Raw genomic sequence first — 27,511 nt, 5'->3', positions numbered from 1 at the left:
GTGTATGTATCTCATATACATGTGTCACAAGAAGCAAACAAACATTTCACAAATCAATCTGTCATACTGATCACAAAGCAAATCATGCAAACGCCTTGGATCAGACAGAACTCAACTCTATTACTGCAGTAGTTCCTAGGTCACTTAACCAACAAACACATCTTAGCAGAGGTAACTGGACCAACTGCTGTAATAACACAATTGTCACGGCCCAAATTATTGAGCCGAGACCGACACTAGGGAATGTGAGTGATAGCTCGGAAACCCGTAGCAAGCCTAATACAACTATAAATTTTTCGTGAATAAAAATGTAATATCACACATAAAACATTTTCAGAAAACTCTTGTAATTAATACATTTATAGATATTAAAATATTGTATTAAAGATTACAATACAAAATACCGTTTGAAATCAAAGCGTCTATCTAATACTGACACCTACTGACTACTGCAGCTCTAGGAACTTGTACTTATGCAAGTCAATCGACTTCTAGCACAACGAATATGGTTTGTCTGATCCGACTCTGATATCTGAAAAACATCAGAGTAAGGGGGTCAGTATTTTGGGAAATACTAAGTGTGTTCACATTTACAGATGGTATTATAATCAAAATCATATAAACATATAACATACTCGTAAATACTTGAATGATCAATTCATAACTTAAGCATTAAACAGCACACAATTATACGATCCAACTAAAACCCTAATCCAAAGATTCTTAAAATACCAACTACATAACCTAATGAGTTTAATTATAGCAGCATCTGGACCGGGAACAAACCCACCATCGCCACAGATCTGCGAGGTTATAGCAGCATCTGGACCGGTAACAAAGCCACCGTCGTCATAGATTTGCGAGGTTATAGCAGCATCTGGATCGGGAACAAAGCCACCGTTGCCACAGATCTGCGAGGTTATAGCAGCATCTGGACTGGGACCAAAGCCACCGTCGCCACAGATCTGCGAGATTATAGCAGTATCTGGACCGGGAACGAGGCCACCGCCGCCACAGATATGCGAGGTTATAGCTTATACGAAACTCTAGGACGCAGGAGTATCTAACCTCGGTACTGGTGATCAAACAGTCCTATTGACGCCAAATAGGTAGCACGTTTCCTCGTATCGCTAAGACAAAGTTCATCACATCAAAGCATCACAAATAAAATTATAAAATATACAGCGTTAAGGATAACGGAGTAAGCAAAGCATATAATCAAATCAATCAAACATAGTAGTATCTTATACGAGCAAGTCATATAAATACAATGTATTCGTAATATAAGAAATTAGCTTTTATAATAATACGCAAAAGTAAATTACAACTCACTGAAACCGCTATCTAAAATTGCATATCATCATCCAATCACGCAGATTCCATAAAGTTGTTCGATCTCGTAGTTATTCCAGCTCGTCGGTCTGGTAGCTTATCGATACTTTGATCACCTATTCGAATTACAAGTATATTTAATTCATAAACGTCAATCTTAGATTAAGGACTAAACCAAATTCCAAGTTTCTTTCGTTGATTGACTTCTTACTTTTTCGCTTAACTTCAAAACGTGACTCCTTTATTCAATCGCTAAAATGTTAGCTTAATTACTTTGTTGTTTACTTATCCGGCCATTCATGACCACATCCATACCTTTTTATTGAATTCAAATACGTTTCATCAACGTATCATATTCATTTAGGCTCACGGGAACCATTTTTCATTCATCAGAACTCCCGAAAGTCGCTGTTGGGGCAGGGCACGTCGTGCCCAAGATGTTTTGGGAGGGGCACGTCGTGCCCCCCCCCTCTATGCACGTCATTCCCCCCTAAAAATCAAAGAGGCACGTCGTGCATAAGGGTTGCACGTCGTGCACAAGCCATTTTTGGCCTGCACAACGTGCTGAAGCTCAGCACGTTGCGGCCTTTCCGCTGGGGCGCGATACCCAACTTATCTTAACACAAAACCCATCACGAATCATTATAAAACGATGAAAAATGACTTGATTTGGTGTATCGATTCAATTGTAACTATTTTATCAAAACAGCCCTAAATACCTCAATTTCCAACATTAAAAATGAACCTTACCTTGATTAGAAGCTTTTGAATGAAAGATAATTGGATTCCAAGAAAATCGATATAAAGAACACGCGATTTGGATGATAAACGACGAAACCGCGTCGAACCTAAGTCGATCGCCATCTTCTTCGTTTTCTTTCTCTGGATGCTTCTTTCTTATTCTTGAATCATGATTCATATATATATATATATATATATATATGAATGATAATTGACCCTTTTGATCCCTCATTTCTTTTATTTAAACCGTTTCTCTTTCAAACTTTATATTTTAACCAAATGGTTAATTATCCGCTTTAACTCGATTACATACGTATTATTTATATCCAAATAAATAATACTACCCCAAAACTATTATTTTCCGTCAATAATCTCTAATTGCTATTCTCGAGTCTTAATTGGCTAATTTACACTTTGATCCTTGCAACTTTTCAAAAGTTGCAATTTAGTCCAAAACGCATCCGCTTCCAAATTTTGAAAGATCTCCGATCGATTCAAAACTTCTACCATAGATACTACAAAATATCTCGCGGACTTTGGCGAAATAATTATCAACTCAGGATTTATATTTTATTTTATATTAATTTCTCTCGATTATCTCTTAATCCCGACAATTCTGTTTAATTGAAATTATTCCAAATATCCTACACCATTATATTAAATCCACTTTTGTCGAAAATTCCGACACGTGGCACGATATAAGTATTTAAATATTCGGGGTATTATATAGATGCACGAGAGTGATTTAGGGATTTAGTGGTTGTGTAAGTTTGCAGATTAATTGGATTGATTGGTATAATCGACATCCAATTGTGCGAGAGTAAGTTGGATTTTGCCTTATCAATCAATTGTCGATTCTTCTATTTCCGGCATGAGAAAACAGATTTGGATACTTTAGTATGACTTCACTCGAGCCAATACCCGTACACCGACCTACTTTTCTAGGATTTGCTTTAGCATGATTAACAACCCGTAGGCGCCTTTTATCTATTGTTAATTTCGTTTTAATTAATCGTTGCGTAATTTAGTCTTTATTCTAGTTTAATTGTTGTTCAATTTAGTCCTTTTAGCTCTTTGCTAATAAAACAATTGCTTTCCTACCGCTAGACGAATTAGGAATCAACCGAAAATTCATTCTCGCTCAACCATTATCTTCATGGGAGCGATCTCGTACTTACCGAGTATTACGAGTTGGTATTTTTTTCAACAGTGTCGGATCAGTCAGTCAGTTTCTTTTATGCCGGAAGTCTTTGGCCTGCACAAAGTACGAGTTCCCTTAGCTTTGTAGTAGTATAAGGTACCGGTAGTAAACAGTTATGCTTTTTGTATGCTATGGCATAAATATGTATTTTTGGAGAAAGGGTATATCGAGTAACTTTATATGTGACTAAATGGTATTTTGCACAGAGTGGTTTGTGTTTTAAACAGGTGCCAGTAGCACAGTTTTTAAACGCTATATGGCCGATTTTTTAAAAATGTATCAATGTTTTTCTTTGACTTTTAAGCATTACTTTCTTCGTCTTTCAAAAGTAAGTACGATCAAACTCTTAAGCATTTTGTAAGTTTGAAACAGGGCAGTGCTCGATTTATTGTATCGCTTTATAAGACTTTGGTTTCTAAGTTGTTTGCCGAGGTTTTTGGAAAGTGATTTCAATACTTATGACTGTATTGTTTAAGCGATTTTCCTGAAAACGTTATTATTATGATTTGAACTGTATTTGTTTCCACAAAAAATTAAAAGTATGTTTTAAGCTTGCTACGGCTTTTGGTGCTACCACACCCATTCCCTAGAGCCGGTCTCGGCCCTCGATTTTGAATTGTGACAGATCTGACCTTTGGCTAGGTTGTCTAGTAGAACCATTTATATAGAATGGTATGACTTAGGGTTAGCTAGAGGTTCAATTTTGTCACGATCCAAAATTTTGGGCCGAGACCGACGCTAGGGAATGGGAATGGTAGTTCCGAAACCTGTAGCAAGCCTAAAAATGCAATAAAAGAATTTGCAAACAATCACTATCAACCACACACACATATATGTATATATATCACTACTTAAAAGCTGCTTTTTAGCGACAGATTTTTCCGTCGCTAAAAAGCAGAAATTCTTCGGGAAATGGTTTCCCGACGGATTTGTCGACGCAAATGTGGCGTCGCTAAATGAATTAGCGACGCCACACATTTATCCATCGCCATTTAGCGAAAGATATATACGTCGCTAAATTGCAAACAGCCGTCGCCAAACGCGTCGCCAGACGACGCGTTTGGCGACGTCTCGCGACGCGTTTGGCGACGGATATGTCCGCCGCCAAACGCGTCCTTAATTCAAAATTATTTGGTTTTAGCGACGGATTAAATTCGTCGCTAAACGTAATAATTTCGTCGGGAAACTGACCAATTCCGGGCAAAAATTTGAATTTTTCCAGCTTTTTAATTAAATGCAAATCCTGTTTAAATACACAAATTGCAGAAAAGATAAACAACACAGAAAATACAAAAGCATCTAAAATATATATATATGTATAACGTACGATACATGAAAATTGTATACTAAAAACGTCCCTACATTACAGTACTATAAATCTGTGATGTCGTCATCTGGGACACCGTCATCAGTAGCTGGTGGAGGCGGTGGTGGAGGAGTGGGTAGCACATCTCCCTGGGACCGCTGCTGCATCTGCTGCATCGCCGCTACAACTGCAATCTGGACCTGATCACGGATCGTATCCGCGAACTGAGCAATGAGATCAGTACGAAACCTCGCATCGGTGGCTGGCGACCCGGTCTAAGAGGAGCTTCCGGCTCGTCTACTAGAAGTACCCCGCCGCGAGGCGACGTACTCAGAACCAACTGAGCCTAATCCGTAGATACGCCGCTTCCTCACCCCCTCAACAACAAGATAAACTTCATCCGGGTCCACTGGGGTAGATTTTGTACTCCCCTCGGCTGTCTATGTGGCGGCCAACATCTCCTGCTCAAAACGCTCCTACAAAAACAACGTAAAACAATTAGTTTCATATGAATTCTGATGCTTGTACAAATAAAACTTAAACGTTATTTTTAATAAAAATCCGGCAGCATTTCGTTTATAAAATGAACATCACCCATTTTTTCAGGGGAATCCTACAAGCTTCAAATTGTACAAAATAACATATATCAATAACTAAACCACTTAATTCAAAGGAACAACAAAGATACCTAATTCAAATAAAATAGATTACGTGTTTCAAATAATTGAGCTATTATATTCAAACTATTTAACTACTTAAACTATTTGAATACTACTTTCAAACAATAAAATTTAAAGAAATACTTACAGCCGCAATCCTCGCGCGCTCGTCCACGAATCGTGTCGGGTCAGCCTTCAGAGTGTGCATCCTCTTATGGACCTTAACATGTGTCGGCTAACACCCCAGCTCCCTAGCCTGCCACACAAATTTATTAATTTATATGTTCATTTAACAAAAAAATATAACATAAAATACTATAATAATTAAAATAAAAGATAAATACCAAAACAGCCTTATGCTTCAAAGCAGACATCGAGCCTCCAGTATCTCGAACAGGTCCAGTGCCAGCTCCGGCCGGCTCACTCATCCGATTGGCCCGCGCCTGGGCCGATTTCTTCTTTGCCTCATCAGAGTCCCAAACTCTCTCACAGGCCTGCCACACGTCGTCTGTAATAGACACGTCTCTCTCACGAGAAGTCTTGTAGGTCGACAACCTGTCAGAATACTGGTTCGCAGCATGCTTCTCGAAAGTACTTCGAATGACTCGATCCTCGAATTCGTCCTCCCAGAAGAATTTTTTCTGCAGAAGTGTTAATTTTAATAAATTAATAAAAATAATAAATATAGATAAAAAATATAAAAATTTAATTAAAATACCTTAAACTCCTCGAAGTAAAACGAAACAGCGTCCTCAGGCAAAAACCTCCAAGCGGTGCCAACTGCCCACCACCGACTCTGGAAGATTTCCCACAACTCTCTGGATACCGTGCTGGTATCAAGCAACCTGGTCCTGTAAGTCGAAAATCACCATGACTTAGAAAAATATTATATATAACATATTTATTATTAAGAAATACAAATTTTTTTATTACCTCTGTGCGTTGGGGATGACTCGGAATCTGCCAGTGGCATCCAAGATTTCCCCCTCAACAGGCTAGCGCCGAGCTCGAGGTCTACGAGGTGCTGGAGCTGGCTCCACACCCTCCTGCGCCTTAGCCACCTCTAGAGGAGCTGCCTGGTCGTCCTCCTCCTCAACAACAGCTAGTGTGGGGGGCCGAGTCCGGCCTGTCCCACTAGCACTCCTCCCTCGCATATCTGCAAATAAATCAATATTAAACACATAACAGATATACATATAAATCATAAAACCAAATCAGTTTTTGAATAAACATCTAAGATATAACTATCTAATACAAAATTTACCTACTAATCGTCATCGTCATCGTCTTCAAGTATATCTTCTTCGTCTGATTTTGACGGCACTTCTTCTTCGTCCTCCACCTCTAGAGGAGTGAAAAACACATCTGTTTCAACTTCCCCGACCGGATCAACCAAAATTCTTGAACCCTCATATGTTATAACGTTTAGAGGTTGTTCTATAATGTCCTCTTGAAACGCTGGAGTAATGGAATCGGGCATGTCTATCTCTGATCTTGTCCTCATCTTACATACTGTCCACCAGTTGACTTTATCTTTCTTTTTTACTTGGATATGTGCAGTAATGTACTTGACCGGAATGCCCGGCTAAAATAAATGGTTCGTATTTTTCGTACTTCCGTTTATGATTGACGTCCACAATATTATATCGAGGATGGACTGACATACCTCTATTAATCGGATCGAACCAATTACACTTGAACAAGACAGTCCTCTTAATTGGCAGAGCCGGGTACTCCAACTCAAGAACATCTGTTAATATGCCGTAAAAATCACTTTCCGCTGGAGCATAGAGTGATCCTTTGACGCAAACTCCACTATTCATGGTTAATTGATTCTCCCCATAAGCCCGAGTTTGAAATTTAAACCCGTTTACAAAATATCCTTGAAAATGGTTCGCTTGCCTAAGCGGTCCCTCAGCCAGACTCGAAATATACGGATTACTTATATAGTTAGTTTGCGCCTTTACCTCATAAATGTATACTTGTCAGACCTTTTACTTAAGAAGTACGAGATAAGCTGAAAAATCATTTTGGATACTTACATATCGTTCAAACCACGAGGCAAATTCATTCTTGAGCTTCACTTCTACTTGAACTTGGGTGATTCCAGGAATGATTTCGTACAACTCGTCAATATACAAACTTTAAAAAGAATCCAATACTTGAACTTGGGTGATTCCGAGAGTGTAATTGACCGCTTAAAAAGGTAGGGGCCTATTCCATTCGCAAAACTGGGTCTACTTAATACGATCACGATATATGCATAAATACAGAGAAAAATATTTGGCAGCCTTCCGGCGCAGTTCTCCAAGTGCATTATCAAATATATGCTGAATAACGCCAAAACATATTCTATTAGGAAATAGCGTTACGCAGCATATACTAGATAGCCATCCAAAGAACACACGACGGGAAACTACCAAATATTTTTCTACCGCATCTATACATATTTTTTTTCGTGATCGAATTATGTAGACACCAGTTTTACGAACTGTACACACGTCCAATCCCTTGTCGTTCAATTTTTAGAGGACACGGGACGGATTTTCTACGGCTAGGTGAAATTTTATTCGGTGTGAATAAAATGTTTTTTTTGTTTGTTTTAAGATTATTCAGTCTACTACAAATAAACAAAATAAAAAAATAATAAACAATGGTACTTACTTGTTGTAGAGCAGAACCACACAAAAGGGATGAAAAAAAGGATGGAAGAGCGGTGCAAATAACCGACAATGCCAATCAAAACCTGTATCGGAGCACGAACCTGCAAGTAGCAAAAAATAGTAGCAAATTAGTATTATATTTTATTTATAAAAATCTAGCAGTATTTAAAATTCAAATTGCTATTATATATAATTTTAACAAAAATTCGGCAGCATTACCCCTAAAAATGAGCATCACCCATTTTTCAGGAAAAAAACAATGCATTTTAAAAACATTTCAACATACAATTAAACTAATAGACGTACACAAACAAACTTAATATGCACATAAATTATATATTGAATATCTCAAATATAATTTAATTATAATTCAAATTAACTTACTAAATTACCCTAAAATAGAAGTTATTAATCAATTACATAAACTATAAAATTATACAAAATTAAGCTAAACCATATGATTAAACATAATTAATGTACACACCTAAACTCTACTACCTAATTAAAATAATAAAAAATTCGACTACCTAATTAAATTATACTAGATTATAAAATTAAATTAAATTAACAAAAAAATATAATCTAATAAATTAACCTAAACTATATTAAACTACCTAATTAAACTACTAAAAAATTTCACTACCTAATTAAATTATACTAGAATATAAATGAAACAATTGAAGAAATTTAACTTAAACTAATTAATTTACACTTAAACTAATTAATTTGACAATAAATTAGCGGAAATACCTTTTTAGACGGGGCAACGGACGAAAAATGCAGACCGGAGCAGCAGGGGGTCGAGGGCGGGCAAAAACAGTCGGAGGCAACCTAATTAAACAAAATTATAAAAAATTTAAAATCAAATAAAATTAATAAAATCACATATATTAATTAAATTTAACAAATAAAAATAAAAATGAACCACTTACCTTCAGAATTTCCGGAGGTGGCAGCAGTGTGTTTCCGGCGGTGGCAGCAGTCGGCTTTCGGCGGTGGCAGCAGTTGGTTTCCGGCAGTAGAACCAAACTGACAAGAAGGGCGAACGGCGCGAACGGTGGGGGAAGAAAGGCGCGGACGGAGGGGGAAGAAAGGCACCGACGGCGGGGGAAGAAAGGCACAGACGGCGGGGAAGTTTTGTTTTTGAGAGAAGTTTTGTTTTTGATATCTGAGAAAATGGGGGAGAAGAAACGGTCTGTTTCATTTAGGGTCCGTTTAGCGACGGATTAACACAATCCGTTGCTAAACGGAGCTTAAATGAAACGTTGCGTTTCATTCATTGTGTTTAGCGACGGATGTTGATAGTCCGTCGTTAACCACAAAGAATAAAACGCAGCGTTTCATGATTTGGCGACGGATTCTCAGAATTCGTCGCCAAAATTTGGTAAATTTTTAGGCGCCATTCCTTCCCGTCATTTAGCGCCAAATTTAGCGACGGATTTGGGTGATTCCATCGCTAAAATGTCGTGAAATAGAGACAGAGTTGCTCCGTCGCAACGTCCGTTGCTATTTTACCAATTACCAACGGAATTTGGATCCGTCGCCAAATTCCGTCGGTAAAAATAGACATTTTAGTAGTGTGTATATATATATATATATATATATCAAACTAGGGTCTTACGTCGCGATATCTCACATTTAGCATAGCCCTGTTTCATAGGAAAAATAGTTTAAGCGCAGTCTTTCAAAACCATAAAAATCTAATTATATCATAGTAAAGCCATAGCTTCTTAAAAACGTTTAACAAGAGGTATATATATAGACTAGGACTTTAACTAACTGCATCGCTACTGATAGGAACTTCCATTGTATATACTTCCCAAAATACGGACTTCAGAACTAGGGTAGAAGTCTGTTACTTCCCAACACGACTATTTACCTGAAATAGTTATTTTAATAGGATCAGTTAAAACTGAGTGAGTTTATGGTTTACAAATGAGTACTACATAAAACATTCAAATAATGTTATAAACAATTTTCTTACATGCATCCACGTATAATATTCCGATTGAAACCCTAAACATTTGCTTGTACTGTCATAACCATAACCACTGCTGTCTTGAACATGTATCTGATACTTATTCCTTATGATTTTTGTCCCGAGACGACTCAACTGAGTTTAACTATAACCGTATAGTACAGTCCCAAGATGACTCAACCGAGATAAACTAGTACTATCTCGTGTCCTTAATCAATGAGGCGAGTCCCGAGAGCCACGCTCTATCGAGTTTAACTCACTAGACATAGGTCATGAGATGACTCTACCGAGTTTAACCTATGCCTTCCGTGTTCTCGAGAAGATTATTGTTGTTTTCTGATAATATGTAGAAACTCTAAGCTTAAGTAGTGATGACACCGTTCCTATTGCCGCACAACAGAGAAAGCTTGTTTCATCGGATCATATGGGTTTCAAACCCATGATGTATGCATTTCAAGCAAGACATTTGATTTAAAATGATGCCATGCACTTGTATAAACAATTTATGTAAAAGAAATGCACTTTAAATACTGCAAATGTAAACATCCACAATAAACTCATTGCTTGCTATTTTCCAAAAACTTCGGTCTCGAGACCCGTCAAGTTCTCTGAGCTTCTTGCCCGTGATTATGCTGCCTTTCCGGATCTATAAAAAGTAATAATAAAGCTCGAGTAAGAATCTAATTTATACTAGACACTTTAGACTCGAGAACTAAACATATATGCAATTCGTCAAATTTTTGCATATAATACGATACGTAATATATCGATTTGTTGATATCCTATTATTACTACTTATACGCTTTTAGGTTTATTGTACAAACCTAAATTGCAACACGTTTATTTGATTTGCTTATCACATATCTACTTAAAGACTAATCTCGCTTTTAACTTTTTGGCACGTCTTTAGTTCGTCGAACTTTCTATTACGTATGTCATTTGTTATTTGATTTTCCATATAAAATAAACTAACGCTCCATATCCATTTATCGTTGATTTATCTCATTAATCCTATACTCCAAATTAAATTTTTAATTCATAAACAATTTATGTTAAGCTAACGTAACATTCTATCGCAAAACATCAAACTATCATATTTGCGTCTAACTCAAATCACCAAAATGTCAAGCTAGCTAATAGTGATAAAGTCATCGTCTTCCTCGACAACGAGGGACTGCCCAAGAAGCCCCTAAGGACTGCCTTAACAGCTGACGATGGCAGAATTCTGCTTCGGTGGAGCAGAATTCTGCTCCATCGTGGAAGCAATTCTGCCATTAACGGCAGAAGTCTTGCTCGCCGGAGCAAGAATCCAGCTGGCCGGAACTTCGCCGGAACTAGGGGTCACCTACACCGATCCAATCAATATTTAAAACCATAGATTACAAATTATCAAAAATCAATCTTAAAACCTACTTATTCAAATCGAAATAACTCAAATATTGATCCAGTGATGATTTTTCCTTAAGAAATTAGAAGCTATGGAAATCAAATCCTTAAGATGTGGAGATGGGGGAGGGGTTCGACTAGGCGAAGAAGAATGTGAGGGTTAATATTTTTTTTAATTTTCCTTTTTGATTCTTATCTAATGAGATAAGATGAGATGACTTATCTTAAGTGGAATCTTGAATCTAGTAGACCTTGACATGTGTCATCATTTAGTGGGTTAAAGGTCAACTTTAACTCAAACGTCAAACCGACGTGCTTAATTATCAAGCCAACTTTACGTCGTCCTTTTCTCGATCAATTTCTTAATTCCATAAAATAATAATAACCTTAACTTCATATTATTATTATTTCTAATTCATCATACTAATTCTATTCCGACTATATTTATTAATAAATTTTATATTTCCGACCTACTTGATCTAAATTTCTTAATTTAGGTTCTAAATACGGTCTAACTTGTCGGAACTTTTTAGGGTCGTTACATTTGCCCCTCCTTATAATAAATCGTCCGCAAATTTAAAGTTTAATCACATACCTAAAATGAACAGATATGGATACCTCTGGCGCATACTCGCTTCCGTTTCGCACGTACATTCTTCGATCGAATGGTTTCTCCAAAGAACTTTTACCATCAGAATTTCTTTGGATCGCAACTTACGTATTTACGTATCAATGATCCCTACTGGTTCTTCCTCATATGATAATTCCTCATTTACCTCCACTGTTTGGGGTTGAACTACACGAGAGTTATCCGATAAATATTTCTGGAGCATGGAAATATGAAACGCAGGGTGAACCTGTGACAAATCCAATGGCAATTCCAATTTATACGCAACTCTTCCAATGCGTTCTATAATTTGATAAGGACCAATATATGCCAGAGATAACTTTCCTTTCTTTCTAAAATGAATTACACCTTTTATAGGCGATACCTTGAGAAAAATATTGTCTCCTACTTCAAAATTCAATGTCCTTTCTCTTTGGATTTGCATAACTTTTTTGTCGGCTGGAAGCAGTATTCAGACGTTGTCTAATCAATGGTATCTTCTCTAAGGTAATTTGGACAATCTATGTTCCTGCCAACTTTCTTTCACCTACCTTATTCCAACAAATAGGGGACTATATTTACGTCCATATAGAGCCTCATAGGGAGTCAACTCAATGCTCGAGTCATCTCATCTCAATACTCTGTTAAAGGTAGGTACTCATCCCAATTACCTCCAAAGTCTAATACACAAAGAAGAAACATTTCTTCTAGTGTTTGAATTGTCCTCTCAAACTGTCCATATGTCTGGGGATGGAATGTTGTACTGAAATTTAACTGCGTTCCTAACGCTTCTTGCAGACTTTTCCAAAAACGCGAGGTAAAAACTGAACCTCTGTCAGAAACAATTGACACTTGAACTCTGTGTAAACTGACAATTTTGTCAATATATACTTATGCCAATTTTGCTTTTGAGTACGTCGTCTTGATGGGTATAAAATGTGTTGACTTCGTCAAGCGATCCACGATTACCCATATAGAATCAAATCATTTTTGAGTTCTAGGTAAACCGACCATAAATACCATAGTAATCCTTTCCCATTTCCACTATGCAATAGGAAAAGGTTGCAAAAATTTGTATGGTCGTTGATGTTCTAATTTGACTTGCTGACAAGTCAAACATTTGGCTACATACTCTGCAATGTTCTTTTTCATTCCATTCCACCAATACATTTCCTTAATACCTCAATACAATTTTGTTGATCCTGGATGAACACTACATGTAGATCCATGGGTATCTTCCATGATCTTTTGGCTTAAGTTCTCTAGATTTGGCATTCGCAATCTGGTGCCATGTTTCAACACTCCACCGATAATGCCAAAATCTTGCATCTTTCCTTGTTTAACTTCATTCATCAATCGTTTTAGTTGAGGGTCGTCTACTTGTAGTTCGTTAATTCGATCAATCAATGTTGGTCGAATACTCAACTGGGCCAATAAAACTCCAAGGTTTTAAACTTCAAATTTAGTTCCTTGGCTTAACAACTCATGAACTTCTTTAATCAATACTCTTTGCCATATTTTCGTAATATGCGCAAGACTGCTTGTGGACTTCCTACTCAAAGCATCAGCCACTACATAATCCATTAATAACTCCAACCATCTCCTTTGTCGATGGTTTAATTCACGTTGATCAAATATATACTTCAAACTCTTATGATCTATGAATATCTCGCATGTTATTCTATATAGATAATGTCTCCAAATCTTTAGAGCAAAAACTACCACTGCTAAATCAAAATGGTGGGTTCGGTAATTTGCTTCATTTTTTTAACAGTCGAGAAGCATAGGCTATCCGACCATGCTGCATGAAGGCGCATCCTAGTCCTATCCCTGAGGTATCACAGTAAACTGTGAATCCATCCGTACCTTCGGGTAAAGTTAACACTGGTGCTGTTGTCAAGCACTCCTTTAGTTTCAAGAAACTAGTTTCACACGTATCCGTCCAATCGAATTTCACATTCTTTTGGGTTAACTTTGTCAAAGGGGTAGAGATCTTTGAAAAATCTTGCACAAATCTCCTATAATATCCTGCTAGTCCTAGGAAAGTACGGATTTTCGTGACTGCATTAGGTCGTCTCCATTCTGATACAGCTTCAATCTTCTTTGGATCGACCATAATTTCATTTTGAGACACAACATGCCCCAAAAACTCCACTTCCTTTAGCCAAAATTCACGCTTGGAAAATTTGGCGTAGAGCTGATGCGCTCTTAGTACTTGAATTACTAGTCGTAAATGATGTGCGTAATTTTCTTCCGAACGCTAATCTATCAAAATATCGTCGATAAACACAATCAAGAATTGATCTAAAACTGGCTTAAACACTCAATTCATCAAGTCCATGAAAGATGCTGGTGCGTTTGTCAACCCAAATGACATTACTTGAAACTCGTAATGTCCATAACGAGTTCTGAAAGCAGTTTTTGATATATCGCTATCTCGTATCTTTCACTGATGATAGCCTGATCTAAGATCGATCTTTGAAAAGTACTTTCCTCCTTGCAGTTGATCGAATAGATCATCGATCCTTGGTAATGGATACTTGTTCTTAATCGTCCTTTTGTTAAATTGACGATAATCTATACATAGTCGAAACGATCCATCTTTCTTCTTAACAAACAATACCGGTGCACCCCATGGGGAAACGCTTGGTCTAATAAATCCATGATTGAGAAACTCTTCTAGTTGGTCTTTAAGTTCCTTTAATTCTACTGGCACCCTCCGATATTGGGGTATAGATATTGGTTTTGTATCAGGAGCCAACTCAATACAAAAAGCTATCTCTCGGTCTGGTGGTAATCCAGGTGATTCTTTTAGAAACACATCCAAATATTTCGACACCACGGGTACATCTTGTACCACTACTTTTTGTTGTTATACATCCTTTACAATAGCCAAAAATGATACTTACGGAGATTCCAATTTCTCACCTTGGATTGAAATTGATTCAACTCCAGGCGGACTAAACGTTACTATTTTCTTGCGACAATCTACATTGGCATAATGCTGGGCTAGCCAATCCATCCCCAATATAACGTTGAAAGTTAGTACTTCTAGTAAGATTAAGTCAGCATGTAACTCTTATCCTTGTATACTCACAGAACACGATCAATAAACTATGCAGACTTTTATACTTTCGCCTACCTGGGTAACTATTGACAAAGAGTGCTGTAATTTGGTGGGTTGTTTCCCGAATTTTATCACAAAACTAGGGCGAACCGAATGTATGTGTACCACCTGGATCAAATAATACTACGACACCTTGAGAATTGATAAGGAATGTACCTTGCACAACGATATTGGAACCTTGTGCTTCCTAAGGGTTTAATGCAAACACTCTGGCCTGACCTCCACCAGCCTGTGAAGTCTGACCAATTCCACGTCCTCCGCCATTCCTTCCTCCTCGATTTTCATAACCTCGGCCTCTCTAGCCAGTAAATGTACTTCCTGTCTTACCATATCCTGATGCTGCCTGATACGCAGGTCGCTGTTGCTGATTGAATGGTTGCGCGACCGTAGTCATTGAGCTTTGAGGCACTTGCCTTGGGAATTCTCTGGCACTTGCCTTGAAACACGCTCCTGAACCAAAACAACATAATCTAAAATGTCTTTTACTGCAAGTTGGGCAAAGAGGTAATTCAATTCCTATACCGCTTTTTGTTCTTTATATATCAAACCTTCCAAATCGGTTACCATGCCTACCTCTCTTATGTCCTCGATTGCATTAGAGTCTAGGAAAATTCCTAGAATAAGATTGTACTTGAGCACTCTGTGCTACTTGCACATGCTCACTTCTGGTTGGCACTTGACCAGAAGGATCTGGAGTCATCCAAATTGAATTGGGGAAGTCTCGATCTGTTGAGAACTATCTATAAGTAGAACAAAATCCCTGTTCACATCTGCCATCAAGATCACAAAATTGGGTCCTAAACCCTTCGCGAACCTTGTGTTCACTCTTATAGGGTCTACCATTAGATCTGATGTGAATCGGATTAATCGTATAAAATTTGTAACATAATCCTGCACCAATCTACCTCTTTTATTCAGGTTCAACAATTGATGACAATGCAACTCTGTTACTGAATAAGGGAGAAAGAATTCTCTAAAGCGGATGAAAAATTCAGCCCATGTCATCTGACCCATAGTTGGCTGAATTAGTCGTTGAAACCAATCCTTTGCTGGTCCTTTCAATGACATTTCTACCAAAATGATAGACTGTCTCACATCAGTTTGGAGACGTCTAGTGTTACGTTCTACTTCCTCTAGGGAGTCTAATGCATCTCTGGAATCATCAAACTCTGTTGGTTTAAGACGCATGTAGGCAAGAACGATATCTCGGTCAGCGTTGCCGACTAAAAATTGCTGCTTTTGCTGCATCAGCTCTCGATGCATTTACTGCCTGATTGGTTTGCAAAGCCGCAATTCCATTCAAAAACTGATCCATGATAAAACCTGCGAGATTTGCTGGTTGTGGCATTCCTGGTGCATGTATCTCTGGTTCCTGTACATTGGCAGTTTGACCTCTGCCTCTACCTCAGCCTCTTCCATGGCCTCTACCTCTTCCAGCTACTTCAACCGGTTCAGGTTCTCCTCTGTGGATAGAAAACTCATCTTGAGCCTTCTCGGCTCCATGTTCTTCTTGTGCCATTTGGCGTGCTACAACTGCACGAGTTCTTGCTTGTCTTTGGTCAGCCATCCTGACCCAAGCACAACGTCAGAATAAATATTCTTATAACTATATAAGTGTTGCACTTAATCGCAAGTCTCCATCCTAATCGAAGTTTAAACTTATACTCTATCAGGAAGATTTCAAACTTAGAAGACAATGAGGACTAATCAATGACATGACTTGAGTCCTATATTTGCAGTAGTTCCTACCATAACCTAGTAACAATGTCCCACCTAGGTACAAACAACCTTGATTGTATTCAGAGCAATGCTCTAATATCACATCTGGCACGACCGAAAATCTCGAGCCGACACCGGCGCTAGGGAATGGGAACGGTAGTTCCGAAACCCGTAGCAAGCCTAAAAATGCAATAACAAGTTTTGCAAACAATCACTATTAACCACAGACATAAATATATATATATCAAACTACTCGAAATGTTGTGATTACAAACTTTCCTTTGTTCTCTAAATAAAATTTACCAAAACCAGGTTTTACTTTGCGATATCTAATATCTAGCATAGCCATGTTTCGTAGTAAAAACGGTTTAAGCGCAGTCTTCCAATACTTTGTAGAACCTCTGAGATTTATAGAACCTTTGAGCTTAACTTGTGATCACACAGTTTCTATTGCCTCCCAATAGGAAAGCTTATTTAATCGGATTCATACATGTTTCAAATCCATGATGTATGCCTATCAACCAAGACATTCTATTTGAAATGATGCTATGCACTTCTATAAACAATTTGCGTAAAAGAAATGTACTTTAAATACTGCAAATGTAAATATCCACAATAAACTCGCTGCTTGCTCTTTTCCAAAACTTTCGGTCTCGACACCCGTCAAGTTCTTTGAGCATCTTGCCCGGTATTATGCTGCCTTTCTGAATCTATAAAAAGTAATAATAAAGTTCGAGTAAGGATCTAAATTATACTAGACACTTTAGACTCGAGAATTAAACATATACGCGATTCGTCAAATTTTCGCTTGTAATAACGATACGTACTATATCGATTCATTGATATCCTACTCTTACTACTTATACGCTTTTCGGTTTATCATACAAACCTAAATTGCAACACGTTTATTTGATTTGCTTATCACATAATTAATTTAACGACTAATCTCGCTTTTAACTTTTTACGCGTCTTTAGTTCGTCGAACTTTATATTGCGTATGTCATTTGTTATTTGATTTTCCATATCAAATAATCTAACACTCCATATACATTTATCGTTTACTAATCTCATTAATCCTATACTTAAAATTCAGTTTTTAATTCATAAACAATTTATGTTTAGCTAACGTAACATTCTAACGCAAAACATCAAACTATCGCATTTACGTCTAACTCAAATCACCAAAACGTCAAGCTGGCTAATAGTTATCAAGTCATCTGTCACGACCCAAATTATTGAGCCGCAACCGGCGCTAGGGAAAGGGAGTGGTAGCTCCGGAACCCGTAGCAAGCCTAAGACCACTATAAATTTTTTCGCGAATAAAACATATTATTATATATAATACGTTTTCAGAAATCTTTCTTAAGTAATATAATTCAAATATCAAAATATCGCATTCCTTTCCTGAAAACGTTCGCAGCACAATTCTTAGAAACCAGGGTCTTACCGAGCGATGTCTCATATCCAGCACCGCCCTGTTTCTAGTCATAATCATAACCAATTCCTCTCAAGGCAATTGGTACAAAATTTAAACGGATAAAACGTCATCTTTATAGATAATTTATTTATAAAATTACATCAGAGTTTACTTTTCAAATACCGTTTGAAATTGAATCATAAACCTTATACTGACACCTACTGACTACTGCAGCTCTATAAGAACTCGCATTTTGTGTAAGCCAAAAGGCTGCCGACACAAAGGAGATGGTCTGTCTGATCCGACTCCGGTCACCTGAAAGGAAACACTGTGAGGGGGTCAGTATTCTGGGAAATACTGAGTGAGCTTGTAAGTTACTAACGATATTAATATAAAAATATAACATCGCATTTCAAGAACACAATAATATAAAATATATAAACATGTATTTGATCCGTACGAAACTAATATTCTAGCATGCGACACATCTCTCGGATAATAATATATCATTCAACCAAATCGTAAATATCAATCGCGAGTCCAACTCGCTGGTGGCCCAGCCACGTAAATTTCATAATCATCACCAGCTCCCAGATGTATCATGTCATTTCTCAAATGCAAACATACTAGACTGACTCAATGCTGGTGATCACACAGCCTATTGACACCCAATAGGTAGCTAGTTTCTTCGGATCGCATACTAGTTCTCGTATATAAATCTTGATAAAACATATAATATCTCAATCAATCATATGTAATGCGATACGTATAAACAATAAACATATATATATATGAAAATAACTTTTATACTAATAATACACGAAAGTAAATTTTCCACTCACAGTGACCGCTATCCAAAACCGCATTATAATAATCCCGCAAGCGTAAGCTCCATGCGTTGTCCAATCACATAACCACTCCAGCTAACTGGCTTGGTAGCTTGTCGGAACGTCAGTTACTTAATTGAGTTACCTCGATTTGAAGCTTAGCGATGATAGAGAATCGAATTCTGAACGAATCGATATAAAGAACTCGCGATTTGGGCGAGAAACGGCGAAACGGCGGCGGAACGTATCGATCGCCATTTTTCCTTCTTCTATTCTTCACTTCGTCTCTGGAATCATCTGAATCCTTCTTTACTTGATATATATGTTGGCTAATTAGCCACTTTGATCCTTCATTTCTTTAACTTAAACCATTTCTCCTTTAAATTTTCTAATTTAACCAAATGGTTAAATTATTCTTTTAACTCGATTATTTACGTATTATTTATATCTACATAAATAATACTAACACAATATTATCACTTTTCGTCAAAAATCTTTCAATTGCTATTTCCGAGACTTAATTGGCTAATTTACATTTTGGCCCTTGAACTTTTCAAAAGTTGCAATTTAGCCCAAAACACATCCGCGTCCAAATTTTAAAAGGTCTCCGATTGACCCGAAACTTTTACCACATATTCTATAAAACATTTCGCGGACCTTGGCGAAATAATTTCCCTTCGGAATTTATATGGCTAAATTACCACTTTAGTCCCTGTACTTTATCCTGCAACTTTCTTAGCATTCTTCCTTTCTAATTCCAATTCCAACTTTAGAGCTGAAATATAACGTTAAATTCTTTGCTATAATCTCTTTCAAAACCGATCTACTAAAACTTATTTATCTTACTTTTGTCGGAAGACTTTCCGATATTGCCACTCTGGCGACTCGAAACTGGACACATGGCCCAATTGGATAATTAAACATTTTGGGGTATTACATCATCATCTTCCTCGACGATGAGGAACTTCCCAAGCAGCCCCTAAGGTCTGCCTTAACAGTCCAGCTGGAGCACAGTTCAGCTCTGCTCACGGCAGTATTCTACTTCGGTGGAGCAGAATTATGCTCCACCATGGCAGCAGTTCTGCCATTAACGACAGAGTTCTTGCTCGTCGGAGCAAGAATCCAACTGACTGGAACCTCTCCGGAGCTAGGGGTCACCTACCCCTCAAAATTTCACACACAACTCTCACAACTCACCCCACAGTTCATTCTAATCATCAATTAAAACCATAGATTACAAAGTATCAAAAATCAATCTCAAAACCTAATTATTCAAATCCACATAATTCAAAAATTGATCTATCAAACTTCAAATTGATAAGCCATAGATGATTACCTTTGCTTTGGAATGATTTTTCCTTAAAAAAAGTAGAAGTTATGGTGATCAAATCCTTAAGATGTGGAGGTTGGGGAGGGGTTCGGCCAGGAGAACAAGAAAGTGATGGTTTCTATTTTCCTTTTTTATTCTTATCTAATGAGATAAGATGAGATGTTTTAACTTAAGTGGAATTTTGAATCCACTAGACCTTGACATGTGTCATTATTTAGTGGGTTAAAGGTCCACTTTAACTCAAACGTCAAACCGACGTGCTTGATTCTCAAAATGACTTTACGTCGTGCTTTTCTCGATCAATTTCTTAATTCCGTTAAATAATAATAACCTTAACTTCATATTATTATTATTTCTAATTTCTCGTACTAATTCTATTCCGACTATATTTATTAATAAAATTTAGGTTCTAAATACGGTCTAACTTGTCGGAACTCTTTAAGGTCGTTACAAATTTGGTCAGGAGTGTGCAAGTGTGTGAACTTCTAAGCTAGTTAGTATTAGGATTAACCTAAATTTTTATTTATTTTTATTTCCTATTAAATCTTTAAGGTTAAGTAAAGTGTGCCTAAAAGCTAGTTTTGGTGCTTGAAAGTATTAAAACGTCTCCTAGGGCCCTATGAGTTTATGTATGGTCAATTTTAGTCCTTCAAACTTGCAAATTAGCCCACAAACTTTTAAGATATTGCAATTAATCCGATTTTTGGACTTTGACTACAATTTTTTTGGATTTTTGTAGACTATTTACTGTAATTGCATTTTGACCCCTCAAGTTTATAACTATGCACTAATTACGCCTTCTTGAATTCCAACAAACAAATCGATAACTCGTGACCCGAACGAATTTTTCTGGAACTTATCATTGATCGCTTCAGTCCCTTATCGCTTTTTACCTTTCTGGACTATAGGTGTCTACACACCGGCTAAAACATCAGTACCTAAAGTTATCTATTTATAAATTCAAATTTTGAGCGTTGTGAAGACCTCTAGAAAAACTGTTAAGTTGGATTCAATAATAAAAATATTAAAAAAATCGATAGCTTTTGAATTTTTATTTATTTCTTTGTTTTCTTTTTTCTACATTAGAATTAATAAAATCAATGAAAGAGTACAATATTTATTTAATTTTATTTAGCATTTGGTAATAAATCATGATAAATGATTTCAATTACTAAGTGAACTAAATTTCAGTATGTCGATCAAATTAGTTGTTTAATTTCATGCATTAAAGTCATATTTAATTCTTCTATGAGATTCATCAATGTGGTTTAGGAAATATAATTATATTTTATTTTTTGTAGTTCAACTAAAAACTTAAAAGAGAATAATATTTATTTAATTTTATATATCATTTGGTAATAAATTTTGGTAAATGACTTTAATTACTAATTAAATCAAAAATGGCAAATGTTTAATATTTTAGTCAAATATGTTGTTTGTTTCTATGAATCATATATAATTTACATATGAGATTGACTAATGTGGTTTGAAAAATATAATTTTAATTTTAATTTTATTTGCTTAATTAAAATTTAAAAAGTGTAGTATTTATTTGATTTAATTTAGCATTTGATAATAAATTATAATAAATAATTTTAATTACTAATTGAATTGAAAACGGCAAATTTTCTGTATTCAAAGAAAACTGGTTGTTTATTTTCAGATTGACTAACAATTCATATATGAGATCGAGCAATGTAATTTTGAAAACATGATTACATTTTTATATTATTTGTTAATTAAAACTTAAAAAGTTTAAAATTTATTTAAGTTTATTTAGTATTTGTTAATAAATTAAAATAAATAATTTTAGTTACTAATTGAGTCTAGCCAAGTTTTTAATATCTAAGTGAAGAAATTATTTGTTTCCATGTTAATTATAATCAAATTTAATTCATATGAGATTCAACTATCTAATTTTAAAATAATAATTAAAGTTAATTTATGGAATGATAATATATTAGGAATTTGAAGTGGTAATTAAAAAAATTGAATATCATTTTCTAAATAATATATTACTAATTAGTGTTAGGTTTTCTAGGTTCATAATGCAGGGAATTTTAAAAAAAATATAAAAAAAAACCAAAAACAAGATTTATATAATTCGAATAGATAGACTAATTTTATAATTATAACATACTCATATGTCCAATTCAAAGAACAATGTAAGAAGGAAGGAGTTAGTTCACTTTGGTGAAACTTTTTCTCGGATTAGAAATGTCTACAAAAAAATGTGTTCTCTACAAATATTCATACGAATAGACCTTTGCCAAAACAAGTGCTTGTGTGCTAGCACTATTTCTTCACCAAACAATTACGAATTAGGCATTAACAATTTCTTCTATCTCAACTCTATTTCTAAGTGTGTATTATAGGCATACAACAATATTAGGGTTTGAGTCAAATACGTGTGTTTCAATTTTATTATAATACTCTGTATTTCATAAGTCTTTAAATTGATATTTATCAAAAATTCTTAATGATAAATATAGTTAATTAATTATTTTCAAAAGATAATATCTTAAAGATAACCATTATTTTTAATTTTAAAATTCAAATAATTAAAAGTTATTTATATTTAAAATTAACATTTATGTTTAAATAATAACTAAAAATTAAATCTAGTTATAATAACTATTAATTCAACTATTAATAAAAACAATATTTGAAATATATTTTATATATCTACTTATCACATTATTTTTTCAGACTTATAAAACTCATACATGTTTTGGGCTTGTTCTTAGTGTGCGTCCTGTAAATTCATTTAATGTTGGCATTAGGTCCGAAATTCCTATTTCGAACCACAAATTATAAGTGGCCTCTAACAAGAAATTATAACTACCCAAGTTATATGAATATCGATTATCTGATTTAATCATTTATAATAATATTTTAATTTTTTTTACCTCACGATATCCTGATTGAATATAAGACAAAGTACTATCATTCTTATAGTATTCAATCATTAGTTTCCTGATTTCAAGTAGACTGAAAATGATAAGTCTTTATCAATTCATTTAGTATGACCATGCATTTCCTTCAGTCCATCTTTTTCAAGGGGCCCATAGATATCTTACTCAAATAAATGAGGGTCAAATTTCTTCTCAATCACTCACATTTCTCACATAATTACTTTCATATCATATGACAATCTATTCCATTATCATGTTAAAGAAAATGTAAGACTGTATCAAAATGTGAAATAGCTATGTCGAAATCCATGGTGATTCAAGGTCAAATGATTATACTATTAGAACTGTAATGAGAATTACTTATGATAATATTTATGTAGTATTCTCAAGATGGGACATCCAGTGCCCTATTTCTTAAATAGCATCTAAGATTTTGACTTAATATCTCATATACATAATTAGTAAAACATAATCATTAGTTAACATAATACTAGTCTCGATGTTCTATTAAAACTAGGGATAGATGGAAAATAATTCTTTATTAAATTTAAGGATTCTATTATCAAATCACTTACTTGATAATATAAAATGATAATAAAAGTGTCAATTAATTAATAATAAAAAGATAAAGTCAATACATAATCAAACATGATTAACCTAGTGCATAACACTAACAATTAGATGATACAACATAATAGCTAATCTATCTGGTTCAGTTTGATTTTCTAAATAAATGTAAGCTAGTCTTATATTATTATAATATAACTTTACATAATTCAAATAGTAGTAAAATTAATATAGAATAAAAGATCACTTTACCCCCTCAACTTGATATAAAGTATCAAAAACGTCCAAATTGGAAAAATAGAATCGCTTTCACCCTAAACTTCGCAAAACTGGCTCAAAACACCCATATGCTGACATGGCACCTTAATTGGGGAGTGGGTTTCCAATGAATCATAATTTACTATAGTTAATTATATTTAAATACTAATTAATTATAATTAAACTGTAATTAATCTAGGGACCATTTTTAACTTTTTTTGAATTATTTTAATATTTTATTTTTAATTCCGGCGAGGAGGAGGAGCCTCTTCATTTGAGAAGAGGAGATGCTGCTCCTTTTTTCAAAAGAGCAACAATTCCTCGCTTCAGACAATGAGCAGATCTGAACAAACCCATCTAGGTCTATTCATCTACTCCTTAATGGAAGAGATGAAAAGATCCACGTGGGTATCTTCATTTCTTCCATTAAGGAAGAGATGCACTCGAGTCTCTTCATGTTTTCCTTTAAGGAAGAGATGAATAGACCTAGTGGGTATTTTTATTATCTTCGTAATGAGCGGACCCATCTACTCCATTCCGAGGAGTTCGCTTCTTTTATGGTTTTTGATGTTATTAAATTATTGATAATTATAAATTAAATTAAAAAGTTTAAACTTTTTTGTTAGAAAATCAAAATTGGAGGGTTAATTTGTTATATAAAATTTTAAATTAAGGGATTAAATTGTATTTTTTTAATTATTAGGTATTAATTTAAAATGTTAAAAAATAATTAGGACCATTTTAAACATTTATCTATTAAAAACCACCTTGGAAAAAATAAAATCACCATTAAAACCGGAGAGTGTATCTCACTCTTTTGGATGAGAGTGGGAGGAGGGTCTTTGACCCGATTTTGCAAAGGTTAGGGTAAACATGATCCCTTTTTGCTAATTTTGACGTTTTTTATATTTTGTACCAAATTGAGGGGATAAAGTGATCCTTTATTCAATTATTATCATAAATTTATTTAAATTGTATTAATAAAAGTTAATAAGATTTAATAAGTTTTGTCAGCCAATTTTTATCAGGAGTTAAATAACTATAGAATAATTTTATTAATAAATTACTAGTTACAATTAAACAAATCGATATTAGTATGTAAATGGTAGCTGAAGTGTTGTATTTTTATTAAAAATATACATATACAAGTGTATATTACAGAAATATAACAAATATACATTTTGCATATGTTATACTTGAAATCTTTAAACATATATTCACAATTTTTATACAAAATGTATACAATGTAGAATCAATAAATAATATACTATAAATCCTTCGATCCAACAATTTAATAGTTGATTACCTCAGTTTTAGCTAACCCAATAATTAAATTATAATATTTACATAATACAATTATTTATAAATATAATCCATATGAAACTGACTATTTTTTCCCTCGGTTTATAATATTTATTATATTTGACTAATTCACATAAATTAAAAATAACAAATCTTGTGAACCAAAGAGAGTACAAAATTTAACAAATTGCGCCTAACCTGAGTTACACCAAACTTGAACTCGAATGTATTATATAAATTTGAACTCAAACTCTAATGAGTTGAATTTTCAAACTCGAACTCGAGTTCATGTAACATTCGAGAAGTCTAACTCGAATAATATACGAGCAACTTGATTTATTAAAAAAATAAAAATTATTAATCAAGCCGCAATATCTATAGAAATTAGAAAATAAAATTGTCCAATATTTCGATTTACCTAATAGTATACTTTTAATTATAACATTTAATATATTTATATATAATTAATAAAGTTTGATTTTTTGTTTTATAATATATTTTTTTCAAGATAAAAATAAAAAATAAAATGATATAATGGTAGAGTAAGGGGTGGCCCCAGAGCGGAACTAATTGATCGGTTGTGGTTGGTCAAAACTTCAGTAGGTAGTGCACTCCCTACTCAGGGAACCGTACGTGAGACTTCCACATCATACGGCTTTGTCCCGAACTTCCGTTGTCGACACTTGTCATTAGACTAATATCTATGCATGTATTTTTAGCCTGGTACTCTCGAATCTATTTCTTCTGGGGTAGTGGTGAATAATGCAACTTGCGTTGCAGGAGATGCCCACTAGCCCGGCCTGCTTCTCGCCCGAAAGAACCGCTCACTAGCTAGCCGGACTAATGGGGGGCCAATATGAAGACATACATACATATATATATATATATATATACCTATATATATATACATATATATATATATACCTATATATATATACATATATATATATATACCTATATATATACATATATATATACCTATATATACATACATACATACATACATATATACATATATACATACATACATACATATATACATACATACATACATACATACATACATACATACATATATATATTTACATACATACATATGTATGTATATATGTAGTATATGTATGTATATGTTTTTCCATGAGCTCGCGATTTATTTTCTTTGTTTTAGAAGAATTTATCTAAAATCTTTTAGTTTTTTTCTCTGAGAGTTAATCTCTTTTTATTTTTTGTCTGTTGAGATTTAGTTTTTGGGCGTATCGCCTCTTAGAGTTAATTTAAACTCTATTTTTGGGCGTATCTATTATACTTCGTAGGTTTGACAGTGCTAGAAGGATCAAGTGTCTTAAGTTTTAGAAATTAAGTTGACACGACCAAAAGAATATATGATTAAAAAGCAGAAGACCCGATTACATCGATTTTGGAATTCTTATAAGGAAAATTGAATATTTGAATATTTTAAAAAGAAATAGAAACAGGAATAAAAAAAATCATAAGGAGAAATGGAATAAATTAAGCTAAATTCCCTAATTGAAAAATGGTATTCTAATTCCTGAAAAATATAATTTAAATAGACAATTGACGCGAATTAGTATTTAGAAAAATATATTGATTACTTGAATGTCAATATTTATTAAAGATAAATATAGATGGAAAAAGTAAGAAAATAAGCGTTTTAGCTCAAATTGGAAATTGAGCGTTTTTTGCCGAAATTTATAAAAGTAAATTTTCAAAAATAAAATAATTAGGTAGCGGAATAATATTATTTATTTGGATATAAATAATACGCAATTTATCGAGATCGAATGATTAAAGGATTAACGGATTAAATTGGACGAAAGAAAGGTTAGAAATTGAAAGGTATGGAGGTGGCAACTTCAAGGATCAAAGGACACACTTTGTCAATAATATAAATAACCAATTTCTTTTGGTTTAAGCTCAGAAATCAAACATAATTGTTCAGCTAGCAAAAACTCATCCATCATCTTTCTCCATTGAAGAACATGCAAGAAATTTTCAAATGATCATAACTTTTTCGTTTCTCAACCGATCTGAGCGATTCTTGCAGCAACGGAAAGAGGAAATCAATAGCTACTTATCTAGCCTAACATCTCAAGATAAAGAGCTCAGTTTATTTTAGGGATAATGTCATAAAAATTCACCAACTTTACATGTTTTC

Source organism: Mercurialis annua, linkage group LG4 (genome assembly GCF_937616625.2).
Source record: "Mercurialis annua linkage group LG4, ddMerAnnu1.2, whole genome shotgun sequence".
In the NCBI taxonomy this organism is placed as follows: domain Eukaryota; kingdom Viridiplantae; phylum Streptophyta; class Magnoliopsida; order Malpighiales; family Euphorbiaceae; genus Mercurialis; species Mercurialis annua.
This window is presented reverse-complemented; position numbering follows the sequence as displayed.